Consider the following 15,845-nt stretch of genomic DNA (forward strand, 5'->3'; position numbering starts at 1 on the left):
TTTAGATAATCTATATTGTTAATAATTAAACATGTGAGGACATGGTGTCGCTGCGCTAGTGAGGAGCTGGCACTCCATTCACGGATTGTTCCTGCCTTGTGCTTTATTCTTCTAAACATGTACTATGAATATATATCAATGTTTTTAAAAGTTTTGAAGAATCAGCGTTCTAAGCTTACAGATGTCTTAACGTCTATTACAGAGCTGATTGTGTGGAGACTGGGTATTTGGAGAAAGAAAAGGAAGGACAGGAACTGGAGGTTAGTAAATCTGAAAGAGACAGTACTGCTGCAATAAATTATTTCATCAAAGGTCACGCATGGAAGAGCAAGTATCTTGCGTTATGCAAGAACAATTACTGCACCACCGTGTTCCCATGTTTAATAACATGGTTTAACTCCTACCATCATGAAAATTATATCTCGTATACATCTCAGTATTTTAATTATTCAGAGAGCTGTAATATTACGAATGTAATGGATTCTGTGTAATGTCGGAGGAAGAGAAAGCCCGGAAGCACATAGTGATTCACACACATAGAGCACATAGAAGATCAAATACAAAACAAAACATTTAACGTGCTACTTTAGTTACGATGGGATTTGAGAAACTAGTAAATTAAATGATTTTAAGATTAAGTTTATGATGTTCTACTTTAATGACCAAATAAACTACATGATTAAAGTGGAAATTTCGAGATTAAAGTTGACATTCATGCTTTTCCCCACTGTGTGCCTATTTTTTTTTCTCTGTACCCTAATAAGCTTTCATATGACACTCAGGTGGTAGGCTACGACTTGCCTTTTCAACGCGACTTTAATATCTGACAACTTTTTTTATTTCGGGCACTGTGCGACTTTGTGAACTTGAGCTTTCCAGTTTCCCCGACGCGCTATGTCACTTGATCAACTTCCTTTTGTTGTTTATACCACTGTTTAAACCAACAAATAGTACGTTTTTCCTTGCCTCCACTTGGTATTTGATGAAATTCTTCTATTTCCCCCATGCTTTTGCCATTGCCTTTTCATAGAACGCTGAGCATAAAGGCTATTTACATTGATTTGCATATTCAAAGAGGCGGAATTCTGGGAGGAGTTGGGATGGGACAGCAGGCGCGTGCATGTGCAATACTTTTCTCGCTGACGGGATTTATGTAGTGAAAAAATGTGGAAGCTGGTGTTCGTACTGATTTATGCATCTTGATTTTTTTTTGCGTAAACACATTTCCACTTTTGTCCTTACGTCATGTTATAGTGTGAATTCTATGCATGGCATTATGCATGAGACCCAAAAACCTCACAAAGCATTCCATATGTGGTCTCATTAGTGTGTTATATTGTCTGAGCATAACATCCATTAATTAATATTCAATGATATAACCTAATATTTTATTAAGCTTTTTAATTTCTTCTGCACATTGCTTAGATGATGACAATGTTATGTTAATATAAACCCCTAAAACCTTTTCAGAGTTAGGTTTCTGTAGGACAATGTCTCCCATCTCGCATTTATAATTGATGTTCCTTTTCCTAGGGATTATTTTGCACTTTCTACGTTAAACTTATATTACAACAGTTTTTCCAATTCTGAAGATTGTTACAGTCTTTTTGAATTATTTTTGCTGCCTTATTGGTAACTGCTATTCCTCTAATACTGTACGAATTTAACAAATATACTGTCTACATCAGAATCTATGTCATTAATAGAAATTAGAAAAAGTAGTGATGCTAGGACAGACCCCTGAGGGACTCCACTGGTGACTTCACGCCATGTGAAGTATTCTCTTCTTATCTATACTCTGTCTTCTGCCCATTAACCAACCAGATTTCCAGTGTTGTAGGTTACCCCTGATGCCAACAGCTTTAAGTTTCAAAATTAATCTTCAGCGTGTGACCGTATCAAAGGCTTTGTGAAAGTGTACTCTAGGTAAATTATGTCATATATTTTACTTTTATCAACTATTCTATGAAGGAATATGTCATTTTAAAGAAAGAGGACATCCACAAAATGGTAGCTGATGAGAGTCTGGACTGACTGGGAGGCACTGCAATGTAGTGAAAAGTGGAAACTGTACTGGTGGCTGTATGAAAGGCCAATATATGGAAGGAGTTTCTTGAAGGTATGAAAAATGATCTCAAGAAGTTTTGGCAATCCATTCAATCATTTGGGAAACAAGATTGGATATTAGCTGGGCTGTGTTGGATATGGAATAGCAACAACATTTTATTTTCATAGCACATTTTCATACCAATGCTTTATAAGATGTCAAAGAAATAGTTACAAGAGTGTCCTTGATTAAAACTAAGATCTAGGTCCTTAATGAATTCTTGGGCACAGACATCTCAGTGCAGAGATCATATCGACCTTGTTGAGAAGTTTACTTACCTCGGCAGCAATATTCATGTCTCTGATGACTCTTCCTATGAAGTAAGAAGAAGGACTGGGACAGCATGAGGTGTGTGTCACTCCAGATATCTTTGCAAATGGACAAAGCTCCATGTCTTTAGAGTCCTGGTGATTCCTTTTTTGCTATATGAGTGCAATACATGGACGCTATCCAGTGACCCTGAGGTGAAGAATGGACTCCTTCGGTACTGTATCTCTTTGTAGATTCCTTGAGTAACGCTGGTTTGACTTTGTGTCGAATGAGCAGTTGCTCACAGAGTCCCGAATGAGGTACATTACCTGCATTGTGAGGGAGTGTCAGTTATGGCACTACTGCAATGTGGCGCAGTTCCTCATTATTAAAGAAACTCATCAGCCGCTGAAAGAAACTTCAGAAAGTGCAGTGCAATATGGTTAGGGCTACCTAAGGAAGTGTGCAGCTTTGACATTTTCTGCTTATACACTCTGAGTAAGCATGAGCCATGCATGCAGTATGTATTTAAAGTTTTATTCACATATCTCAGCATCAGGCTTTAATTATGGGATGGATAAACTGCAAAAAACATTAAGGCAACCATCTGCTACTGATGATAAGTATGTACAGTATGTCACAGTTAAATTAACCAGCAGTGCATACAGTATATTATGTCTGCCCTTATTTAATAGATTTAGATGAGTCTTACATAAATCAGCAGAAAATAGAATCTCCATCCTACCATATTTAAAGCCAGTCATTCAGTCTTCATTAAAATATATATTACATTTTTGTAACCTGTTTAAACACACATAAAAAAAAGAAAAAGAAAAAGTTGTCATCCATCAGGGGTGTGCAAGAAATATAACAATATCTCCTCCAGAGTAGACAGGGTTCTAAATCTGAGAGAAAAACAGCCCACTTTTTCAGCCTGAAAAGCATATTGTCTATAGAGAGAAAGTAAAGTCAAGTTTAGAATAATAAAAAGATTTCACACTGTATAGCAGAAATGGCAGTGCAGGCTGTTTGCACAAAAGCAAAGAGACTCTTATTTACAGATATGTGAAAGACAACAAAGTCTTATGACAATGCCTTAATTAACTTTTATTTTAAAGTGTGCCAATCAATTTTCTTCTCTTTGTGATAAACCTCTACATTTGAAATAACATGTTTTTTTTTATGACCTTTTATTTTATCATATAACAATGTTGTAACTCATAAGGTACCTCAGTATGTGGTCAGTCCCAATGTAAATTGTAATGTTTTCAGTGTGGTTTAGTGGAGTCAGTTTTGAGTCTGTTACACCTTAATCAGATTTCTCTTACTTACTATCTGAGCTGAGCTGAGATGTAACAATACACCCAATAAACTCTGCATCCAACACAGAAACACAATTTTTTTTTTTACCTCAAGCCTCATAAACAAATATTTATGTATATTTAGTTATTGTATGTTTGGCTCAAGGTGACTAACATTTACATTTACAAGTTTTAATTTCTCCTTGGGGTCAAATAAGGTATTATCCACTGAGCTCATCCAAGGTAAGCAATACCACCCTGGGACATGAGGGGGCATAATCGATAATGGTGTCATCTCTTCTTCAGCCCACAGCTCTGAGGAGATCGCCCAATGCGGGCATCTGACTCTGGTAAGAGGGCTATAAATCAGAAGTGCTCCGAAGAGAGGGTCGGGCCTCCTGTGACCCTACATTGAATTAAACTGATTAGAAATGTTACTCTTATTTCTTTTTGAGTATTTGAGGTGTAGCACAGGACCATTATACATTAAAATTGTACCACTGTACAGTTAAAGTTATAAAATATAGTTTAAAGTTGCACTATCCACCAGTATCCTCAGCTGAGCCTCAGTGGCTAGTAGTGCCAGGTTAGTCTGTGCCTCATAATCACCACCTATTTTGCCCAATCTTCTTGAGGATGTAGGCTGACTGCTAAAGTCTGCCTAGCCTTCCCCTCTGCTTGTCGAACCTCCTGTAATAGTATGGATCTCCTGATGGTACTATCAAATAGACTCCATTGCTGTGTTGAGATGAAGCCCAAGCCCTGATGGCGTACCAATGATCTGTTTATGTCTCAGTCTTTCTTCTGCTTCCCACACTGCCTGTTGTGCCTCTCATTTCCTATCAGTTTGTGTGACAATTCCAACTTCCTTTATTTTCTTGTCCTTTGAGTCTCTCAAAGCCACTACCAGCTTGTTTTTTTTGGTGACCTTATATTGCTCTACCACTAAAGACGAGGGGAGGTGCAACATGTTTGACTTCCAATAAAAGCCCACATTTGAGAAAGTAGATAAAGTTCCTAGCTCGTGACAGAGGTATTGACTTACTTCAGTACAAGGGTAATTCAAAAAGCAAACTTTGAAAGTTACATGGTAACCACATCAGACAAATTCTGATGCAATGCAAAACATTCACAGTTGCAGTAATGTGCCATTAGTGTAGTTGAAGCCATGGTCAAAAGAATATGGATGTTCTGCTGCGAGATTACACCATTGCTGAACAATGCATCATAGTGAGATTTCTTAAGCAGAGGGAGTGAAACCCGCTGAAATTCACTGAAGGATGTTGGTACAGAAATACAGAAGTGAAAACAGCATTACTGAAGAAAAAATTTATGAATGAGTAGAAACGTTTTAAGCAGAACAAATTTAACCGACATAGCTCAATCTGGTCAACCATCCACATCAGAGAAGATTAATTGATTTCTCATACGTTTTCTGCTGTTGTTGCACAATTGGTTGTCATTTGTGCATTTGTACCTGCCATAGTGCAGGATGACTGGGGGTAAAGTTTGTACAAGATTGGCACTCAAACAGCTTACTGATCTGCACAAGCAACAGCACTTTGAGATTGTGACACAATTCCTGACGCACTATGAAGAAGATCCATGTGCTTTGGAATTGATTGTCACCAGAGTTGAGACATGGGTCCATCACTCTGAGTCGGAAAGCAAGAGACAGTGTGCAGTGGAAACACCTGTTTTCTCTAGTAAAGAAGAAATTTACACAACAGCCCTCCATCAAGAAAATCATGAAGACCTTCTTTTGAGACATGAAGGGTGTCATATTCTTGGACATTTTCAGGAACACAGAAAATCAGTCACCAGTTCAACATACATATATACATATAACATACAATTTACATATATGGTATGCATAGATAGAAACTGAAACTCTCACTGCTCCATGTCAATGCACGTCCCCATGTAGCAGCCGCAACTGCAGTTTGAACATCTTCCAAATACCCTTTACAGCCCTGATCTGATACCATGCCGCTTCACACCTTTGGTCCACTTAAAGAGGCTCTATGTAGTCGCAAATTCACCTTTGATAATGAGGTTAAGGAAGCAGTACAGACCTGGATTCGCGAGCAGCTGAAAAGATTCTTCTCCCAGGACTGAAGAAGTTATTGGGAAAATACATGAAGTGCATCGACCCACCGAGAGACTGTTTAAAAATAACCTAACTGTTATGTTCATCTGTTATCAGTTATCAGTATTACTTTTTTATTCTTCCTTGTATGATTGTCAGGGGCCAAAGGATTCTGGGAAGGAGAGCGTTATGTCTTACTTTTCTTTAGAAATTCCTCTTCACCACCACTTTTCGGCCGAAAATTAAATATCGGATCATTGAAAGGGGGAAGAAAGGATCCAAATATATCATATTCTTCAGATTCCAAATATACCATTCTGGGGTGCAATGCTTTTTTTTTGTCTTCATTATTTGATTTTTATTTTATTTTATTTTATTTTTCATTGCTCCATTTTGTTTCTTTTTATTTTCTCAATTTTAATAGCAGTTAGTTTTGTATGTGATATACAGTAATCTACAGTTAAATTCTGCTCCATACTTGTAATTTTTTTTTTTTTATACTGTATAGAGGGTTTGTTCTGTTCTGTTCTGTGTATTGTATTGTATTGCATTGACCCTCTTCTTTTTGACACCCACTGTACACCCAACCTACCTGGAAAGGGGTCTTTCTTTGAACTGCCTTTCCCAAGGTTTCTTCCATTTTTTTCCCTTCAAGGTTTTTTTTGGGAATTTTTCCTTGTCTTATTAGAGGGTCAAGGCTGGGGGGCTGTCAAAAGGCAGGGCCTATTAAAACCCATTGTGGCACTTTTTGTTTGATTTTGGGCTATACAAAAATAACTTGTATTGTATTGAATTATGTTGTACTTCCACTTTAGGCAGATACTTGTGTCAAACCATGAAGGAACAGCTGAGCAAAGAAATGCTTGCAGATTTAAGCATGAATCATGGTAACATGTCACATGGGGTTGGGCTTCAAAAATTCTTGCCAGGCTTGTAGTTAGGGGGCAGGAGGCAGTAAAGGTGTGTGTGAATTGTAGTTGTGCCCTCATATCTTTCTGAAGAATTTATTATTTGGTATTCAATTAATTTTTAAGCCTCATTTACAGTCATATGAAAAAGTTTGGGAACCCCTCTCAGCCTGCATAATAATTTACTCTTCTTTTAACAAAAAAGATAACAGTGGTATGTCTTTCATTTCCTAGGAACATCTGAATATTGGGGTGTTTTCCGAACAAATATTTTTAGTAAAGCAGTATTTAGTTGTATGAAATTAAATCAAATGTGAAAAACTGGCTGTGCAAAAATGTGGGTAATTTTGCAGATTTGAATGCATGTAACTGCTCAATACTGATTACGTGCAACACCAAATTGGTTGGATTAGCTCGTTAAGTCTTGAACATCATAGACAGGTGTGTCCAATCATGAGAAAAGGTATTTAAGGTGGTCAGTTGCAAATTTATGCTTCTCTTTGACTCTCCTCTGAAGAGTGACAGCATGGAATCCCCAAAGCAACTCTTAAAAGATCTGAAAACAAAGATTGATCAGTCTCCTGATTTAGGGGAAGGCTACAAAAAGCTATCTAAGAGGTTTAAACTATCAGTTTCAACTGTAAGGAATGTAATCAGGAAATGGAAAGCCACAGGCACAGTTGCTGTTAAACCCAGGTCTGGCAGGCCAAGAAAAATACGGGAGCGGCATATGCGCAGAATTGTGAGAATGGTTACAGACAACCCACAGATCACCTTGCTGTAGATGGTGTATCTGTACATCGTTCTACAATTCAGTGCAATTTGCACAAAGAACATCTGTATGGCACGGTGATGAGAGAGAAGCTCTTTTTATACTCACTCCACAAACAGAGTCCCTTGTTGTATGCAAATGGTTATTTAGACAAGCCAGATTCATTTTGGAACAAAGTGCTTTGGACTGATCAGACAAAAATTGAGGTATTTGGTCATAACAAAAAGCACTTTGCATGGCGGAAGAAGAACAGCACATTCCAAGATAAACACCTGCTACCTACTGTCAAATTTGGTGGAGGTGCCATCATGTTGTGGGGTTGTGTGGCTAGTTCAAGGACTGGGGCCATTGTTAAAGTCGAGGGTTGGATGAATTCAACCCAGTATCAACAAATTCTTCAGGATAATGTTCAAGCATCCGTCACAAAGTTGAAGTTATGCAGGGGTTGGATATTCCAACAATCAATGACCCAAAACACAGTTCGAAAACTAGACATTCATGAAGAGGGAGAAGTACAATGTTCTGGAATGGCCGTCACAGTCCACTGACATGAATATCATCGAAAATCTATGGTATGATTTGAAGCAGGCTGTCCATGCTCAGCAGCCATTAAATTTAACTGAACTGGAGAGATTTTGTATGGAAGAATGGTCAAAAATACCTCCGTCCAGAATCCAGACACTCATCAAAGGCTATAGGAGGCGTCTAGAGGCTGTTATATTTGCAAAAGGAGGTTCAACTAAGTATTGATGTAATATCTCTGTTTGGGTGCCCAAATTTATGCACCTGTCTAATTTTGTTATGATGCATATTGCATATTTTCTGTTAATCCAATAAACTTAATGTCACTGCTATAATACTACTGTTTCCATAAGGCATGTCATATATTAAAAGGAAGTTGCTACTTTGAAAGATCAGCCAATGATAAACAAAAATCCAAAGAATTAAGAGAGGTTCCCAAACTTTTTCATATGACTGTACATATTACTGTATGAATGAATATTACATATATTATAAAAAATACTCTGGTAGGATTTGTTTTGGACAACAGAGTGGGGAGTCATTAATACAGTTTACAACAGCAGCTAATCTAGGACTAAAACCACCCCTGCAACTATCTGAACATACTGTAGATTACCCAAATATGTGCTTCCTGTGCTGCAGGTCACTCAAAAACAGACATCTATTACTTTACATGTAAAACAGGCTTTCTATGCTGTCAAAGTGGTAGTTCAATTTATTTTGGCAGGTCACCGCAGAATTATGAAATGGTTGTCATTTGTCAAGGTGTCTCATTATTTTGCAATGTGTGGACTTTTGAAATGTCTGCTTCTGAGCTGCTCTGTATGGTGTGGTTAGGTTGTTTCACGGGGTGCATTATTTCTGTGACAGCACAATGAATACATACATTTTTGAAAAATTCACGCTGACACCTTCTCAGCAAAGCCGTTCTTTCATGTAATTGAAATAGATTAAATGCTCCTTGAGGATTTGAAAAAAAATCAAAATCCCAACTTACAAGAAGAATCACTAATGTCATTTTAAAAAGCAATGAGGTTTTCCTGAAGTGTGCTACATTATGAAACATACAAGGCACTGGTGTGCAGTTCTCAAAAATATTCAGAATTTGTACTTCTGAAGGCATCTCTGTACACCTCCAAAATGACTGAAACCTATGTGAAGAACTTTAGTAAAAAAAGCTAAATTCAGTGTGAAAGAGGAACAGCTGTGCTATCTTTAACTTTGCAAGACTTGTTATTCATTCTATCCAATCCTTTTCCATGACAGGGTCACTGTGAGCTAAAGTATTCCTTGACAGCATTGGATGCTAGACAGGAATGACTTTGGCATTGATACAGATCCACTGCAGGTAAGTTAAGGGATAAGTTCCAGCTCTTTTTGGAAATCACTCCTTGTTGAGTAACGGCTGTATATGCCGTATGTGCATCACCTGCTACACAGCTTGTATGACTGCAAACTTTCTTTTTCCTCCCTTTTAATTTTATTGATTACTGTATATACATCACAATGAATGACACCCAAATTAATGAAGGATATAATCAAGTCTGCTTCACATATCTTTATTTTTCTTATCAATCTTTCCCTAACCCAATACAGATTTCTATATGAACAGACAACCTAATATTAGGTAGCCCCTCATATAAACTGGGATATCAAACACTGAACAAAGGCCCAGCATGTATTTTTACAAGCGCATTAATAAATTCTTGACAAATTATGAAAAAGCTTGCTATTTCAGAACTATTAATAATGTGTAAGTCTTTTTTATTAAAATCAAAATACAATATACTTTCGCTCTGAGTTAAAGAAGATGGGTTAGGATTCTTCCAACAAAGTAATATTAGATGACAGGTGAGCAGTGTAGTGTAATAAATCACAATACATTTTTCATGATGGATTGTTTTTCATATCTAGCGTTACCCTGAGAAATGCTGTGTGTGCCCTCAGCCCTAGGACATACCCAACCCTGGGCATCTAGTAATTCATGAAATCAAGCCCCAGTGAGGTAAAAAGGGACACCCACCACTATAAAAGCAGTGTAAAAGTATTTTCTTTGTTAAACAAGTACCAAATCGGTCAAATCATTTTTTAATTTAATTTTAATAGTATGTAGGATATTCCTAAAATAGTTAGGAAGTCACAAGTAATAACACAAATATATTTCCTCAAAAATTATTAAAATGTTCAAAAAACAAAAACAAAAAAGAAAACATAAAACCCAGAAAGGCATCAGTTCAATCAGTCAACTCCCATGTATCCCATAGTTCATAATAATTTGTGAAAGCACTTTCCTGGCAAATCTTTAATTTCTCCTATATTCTCAGAATACTCCTTCCTGGAATACTTTCCACCTCTCAACTCCAGAGAGGCGGAAAGCATTTCAGGTCATCCAGATCTAAAGCCTACCCGACTCTTTAGATAACTCTGAGCCAGTCAAACACATTACTCTGTGCTCTAGCGTTCAGCAGGTGCGACATTGCTCTGATGATCCCCGTAACAAACAAATGAAGTACTAATCCTCATGCTCTTCACCCGCACTGACTCAGACATTAACAGTCTGGGTAAACCTCACCTAATCTTCAATCGTTATTACATCACAATTAATAGCTAACAATGCAGGATCCTTACCTTTCAAAATTCTCTCAATGCTGTTAATAAGACTTCCTAATCAACACCATCTCACTCATGTGCACATACCACTTGCACACGTATATCTTTTTGCTGGATCTCCATATCTTTCTTTGGCCCTTTTTCTTTCTCCAAGGGTAATCAATTAAATGCCTGCAATGCTCCACACAGTGGCTAAGCCAAAGCATATTGCACCCTCAGTCTACACACCCATGCTAACGTGTATCAACCCACTCCTCATTTAATTAACTGCACTGCTAAACTATCTAGATCTTTTCACTCTATTCTATGAACAGCTAAGCGCACTTATGTCACACACTATCATTGGAGTAACTATGAGTCAAACACTCTGGCAAATAATGAGATCTTTTTTCCTACTGTGATCTAGGGCATTCCCAAAACATATGACCTAGTGAGGCAAGTGTTTAATAACATTATAAATTATTCGACTTGTAATCTTTGTCACGATAGGTATGTGCTGTTGTATATAAGATTTGTAACTGAATTACACCACCCTTTACACAAATTGATGAGTAGAGTATCTTGTTGATAACTGATATTCATTATCTAATATTATAATTAGAAGGTTTCTTTTCCAGCATTACCTCAGATCATCTAGGCAGCACTCCTGAGTCTGAACATGCTGACTGTATCTTCATCAGTGCTAGATACTGTAGTATGCTGTCATTTCAGCTATAAATATTGACTGAAGATTAGGTCAGTTGGAGAGAATTTCTTTAACAATATTTCAGACTTTTATGTAATAAAAGTATTGTCTTGTTGGAACATTGCATTTTATGCATATCTTTTCAAAGCTAGCAAGCACATTGTTAAAACAAATGTTTCTAAAGGTCTGGATAAGTGACTTCCATGAATTATTGTATAGGTTTAAAGGTAGTTGAAGTATAATATATGATTATTGTGCATGTAGGCAACTGAAAATAACATTCCAGCCTTAAAGTGCCTCCTACATTAGCAATATATTTTTAACAAATGATGAATCATTTGATTCCTAGTTAATTAGTAATAAACAATTAATACTGTAAAGGCAGAAACACAGAAAAACATGTTTGGAAAACAGTTTGAGCACAACTTACCTTTGAATCATTAACCAAGCAGGTGCAGTTTCATCATTTTCTGTTTGCCTCCATACTCTTAGAGAATATACTGTACATTCATAAACTGGAAGTTAGTTAGTATCATTTTTCCTGAATCATTTAAGTCTTTGTGAACTTCTTATTTTTATAAGTGTGCTTTAAGATTGAAATTGAATACTGTTACAACAGCATCTAATTAAAAAAAAGTTTTTGTTAATATACAGTATATAAGAACACTCTAAACAAATATTTCAACACAAAAAGATGTTTTTTTTAAACATTAAGTCTCCCAGCTAATATCAGTTGAAAAGATGACATCTATTAACATCTTTTGTTTAATACTTTTGCATTAAATTTCAAAAATTTAAATCTGACTGAGTCATTTTTATTTTGTAATTTTAGCTCAATGATATTTAAAACACTGAGAAACAATCAAAGAAAACAGATCCAGTTCAAGATGATATGTTAGGTCGGGGATACACTTAATGTTACGCGATGTGTACGCTTGAGGACACTGCTGGTATGCAAGTAGTGTTCTGACTTGTGCATGTACTTTACGTAAATCTGGATGGTCCTACCAAGTGGCAGCGTGATAAATCGTCACATTGAGAAAACAATAGCCAGTTTCGCTGTGCTGCGAGTTGAGAGAAGAAATATGTTAAAGATAAAAAATCTTTGCATTCTGATGCTGTTGTGAAATTGTAAAAATTATGGTATGTGTGCAATGTTTGTATTGCCTATGTGAGAAATGATGAAAAAACCACCATAAATACATTTATGTCAGCATTTAAGTCTGATGATTTGCTTCACCGCATTGAACCAGCCATCAGACATCAAAGCGTGCAGATTTATTCTGTTGGAGCGGCACTGTGGCTTGCCATCACATGTTGATAGTTAACAACAATGTTGATGTCACAAACCAAAATTTGAACACACACACCACCCATATTTTTGCTGGTACTGCAACTTGCTCATGCATCACGTTAATCTCTGATAATGTGCTTATAAGACATGTCAAAAGAATGCTGGGAATGCATGGCACCATTATTCGTATGCATATGCATTCTGAGTGAGAAGTATAAACCAGCCCTTCAAATCCTTGGGAATAATATGTTCATATTCAAGTTAATTTTTAACTCATAAATCCTATAGACTGAGGGTAAGACGCGGAGTCATGGTTTGATGAAGTGCACTAATGCCTTTTCCCTCTTCCACAGACCACCAGAAGGGAAACTCAGCTAGAGCTCAACCCACCTGCTGCCAGGTCACACCTTCCTACTGACCTCACTTCCACCAAGGACCTTCCTCTTACTGCCCACCACCAATAAAGATCCAGCCACCTCACCTTCCCATTCAGTCACATCTTGGCTTAGTCTTTTATAGCTACTCTCGTAGTGTTGAATTTACTTGCTGGTTATAATATATGGGGTGGATCCCAAAATCTTTATCTGTTTTTGTCTCCCTTCTTACAAATAATAAAAACAAAAGATTTATTACTCATTACAAAACATTTATTCTTCTTGATGGAGGAAGAAAATGTGAGCCATCTTTACGGATACATGGGAAACAAAAAACATGTTCAATTGTGCACAAAGCTGATACTTCAAACAATGGAACAAGCCAGTCCTATGCCACTACTTCATTGCACAACTGATGTGTGCCCCAACATTAAAATTGTGTGAGTGCAATCATCTATATTTTATTTATTTATTGCTAGCTTGTGACCATTTGTTACGTTTTGTTTGTGGTATTCATCCAATCTTCGTCTTTTGTTGTTTGGAGCACAAGGGTTAGTACGACTGTCTTACAGCTCAGATCACATATTTGATCACATTAATCAGTCCAGTATTGTTGGCAGACTTTTCCCTAGCTCTCAGGGCCACTTAAAAGACCATTGCATCTTTATAATATACTCAAAACTAGTCCCATTCCTCTTTCCACATTGACTTTAATGCATTTTGTGGAGTTTGGCATAGTTTGCTAACATTTCCATGATTAAGCCAGACTTCAGGAGAAGCAAATTTAGCAGGTTTCCCTAATCATTAATCATCAGCGTAACAGATACTTTTGCATCAAGTCCATCCCTTACAATCTGTTGAATCTCTGGATGTCTTTGGAGGTAAATAGCCAAGGTTTCTACATGCAGACCTCCACCACCCCCCTCCAATTGAGGAACAGCATTAAACTCTGGTGATAATAGGCAGTCCAATCTAGTTTTCTGTTTTGGAGTCAAAAAGTCAATTTTTTTACTTGAATGTAGACTTCCAGACTGGAATTAATATTTAAATCCATAGAGATATGGTGGGTTCAAACCCAATTTTGCATAGTGTACTGAAGAAATACCCCAATTCAGCTCTATTGAAAGTTTTCTCTACCACAAGGGATTGCAGGAACTCTAGAAACTCAGATTCTACAAGGGCATATATTACACTAAATAATAGTCAACTTTTATAAAAGAGAAAGCTTTTCTTCATTATTTTTAGAAAAGTTTTAACTTGAATCAAACATTTTTCTAGTAAATCTTAACATGGAATAAGACAAAAGATATCAACACATTTTAGAAATTGCCTTTCATCTCACATAATAGTAGATTATCTATGACCTTTGTCACACATGTGCAATTGGGAAACAGCTAAAGGACCTGAATAATAGTAATTCCACGCCAGACCAGGGGGAGGCGAGAAGCATTGACTTTCTTTCTCAATCCCTTGCAGACCAAACCCACAAGGTTCCAGTGCATCTGATGCTGTCACTTTTGGTTTTCTGGCACCTCTGATGATGCCACTTCCAGTTCTGGGGAACCTGACGACATCACTTCCGGTTCAGGACCCTTTGATGATGTCACTTCCAGTTTCGGCACATAAAGCCACCATCTTTGTTGACCAGTGTCAGTTCTATTTTGGACTCTGACTTGTGAACATCTCACAGATATTTACCCATTTGCAGCCAGGGCATAGTATATATGTGGCTGTTCCAAACCTTTTTTGATGACTTTTTGTCGTTCTTCTGACACTTTCTATAAGCAGCTACTCTTACTCTAGAACTCTTTACTTAGGTCTGTATGCTACTTCAGTACTATGTTTGAAATTAAACCTGAAAGCCCACTTTATTGACTTTCTTTCCTGAACCATTCTTCTTCTGTAGTAGAGGGGCACTTTTCAGGCATCACGTGAGGGACTGGCACCCTGTCCAGATTTGGCTTCTACCTTGTACCAAGTGCTTTTGGGATATGCTTCAGCTCCCTGCCACCCTGAAATGGATTAAGTGAGTTTGAGAATGGTTTGGGAGTGTTTCAGTTTGATATTGTACTGATGTCTGATTTAAGTTTTTATTTTATATAGTGTTATAATATCATGTGGCTGTATAGCACAATATGATGACATATGCTGCTTTTGGTACCATATTAAAAAAATTGCCAACATCAGCGTTTTTATTGTATTTCTATTATATTTTAAAAACTACAGTTAGGTCTCTAATTAGACTGCATTTGCTTATGCTGAGAAATATTCCATTGATGTTTTCTAACATTGAAATTAAAACTGAAGGGATCCTGTTTCACTTCTTCACTATCTCTGTGTGATACCTAATTTCTAGACAGCTTTGATTTTAGTGGAGACCCACTCCCAAGTTTCTTTTGAGTTGTCCTTTTTGTCTCAGACTCATCCTATTCCCCTATTTCTGTACTTATATTTTTGCATTATATATTCATACTTTTACATTTATTTACCTTAAACCCAATTTGCACCGTATCTGCCCAATTGTGAATTCTGTTCAGGTCCTTGTGTATTCCTGTAGTTGCCTCCAGGATATCTGCTAATTTAGCATTATCTGCAAACTTTAGTGTCATCTCCCCACTAGTCTTACTAATTATTAACACAGTGCAAGAGGCTCCAAATGCAGTCACACTTCTTAATCAGACAGGCATTGTCCTCCATTTCAGTGCTTTACTGTGGATTTTCAAGTCATCTTCTGACCTTTAGGATTTTGAATCCATATCTCTTTAAACCAGAGATCTTTTGACAACTTTCTTCTCATTCTTCTTAAGCCTTACTGTTCAGCTTGCTTGGAAAGCAGTCAGTCTGCTGTGTGGCAAGAAGAAAACTTTGCTGATGTAATTTTTTTTCTTAGTTTCATTTTTTAAACAGATTACCCTGCATAAAAAGTTACAAGAA

The 15,845-nt window shown here is 37.0% G+C and overlaps 1 long non-coding RNA gene across 1 annotated transcript; it reads left to right on the forward strand.

Moving 5' to 3' along the window:
- The first annotated feature begins 225 nt into the window (after positions 1-225).
- On the forward strand, positions 226-13,018 carry LOC120532212. Its single transcript, XR_005634257.1, has 3 exons — positions 226-260; positions 9,215-9,296; positions 12,891-13,018. It is a non-coding gene; the product is annotated as an uncharacterized LOC120532212 (long non-coding RNA).
- The last annotated feature ends 2,827 nt before the right edge of the window (positions 13,019-15,845 follow it).

The sequence above is a fragment of the Polypterus senegalus genome, chromosome 7 (genome assembly GCF_016835505.1).
Source record: "Polypterus senegalus isolate Bchr_013 chromosome 7, ASM1683550v1, whole genome shotgun sequence".
Lineage (NCBI taxonomy): Eukaryota > Metazoa > Chordata > Cladistia > Polypteriformes > Polypteridae > Polypterus > Polypterus senegalus.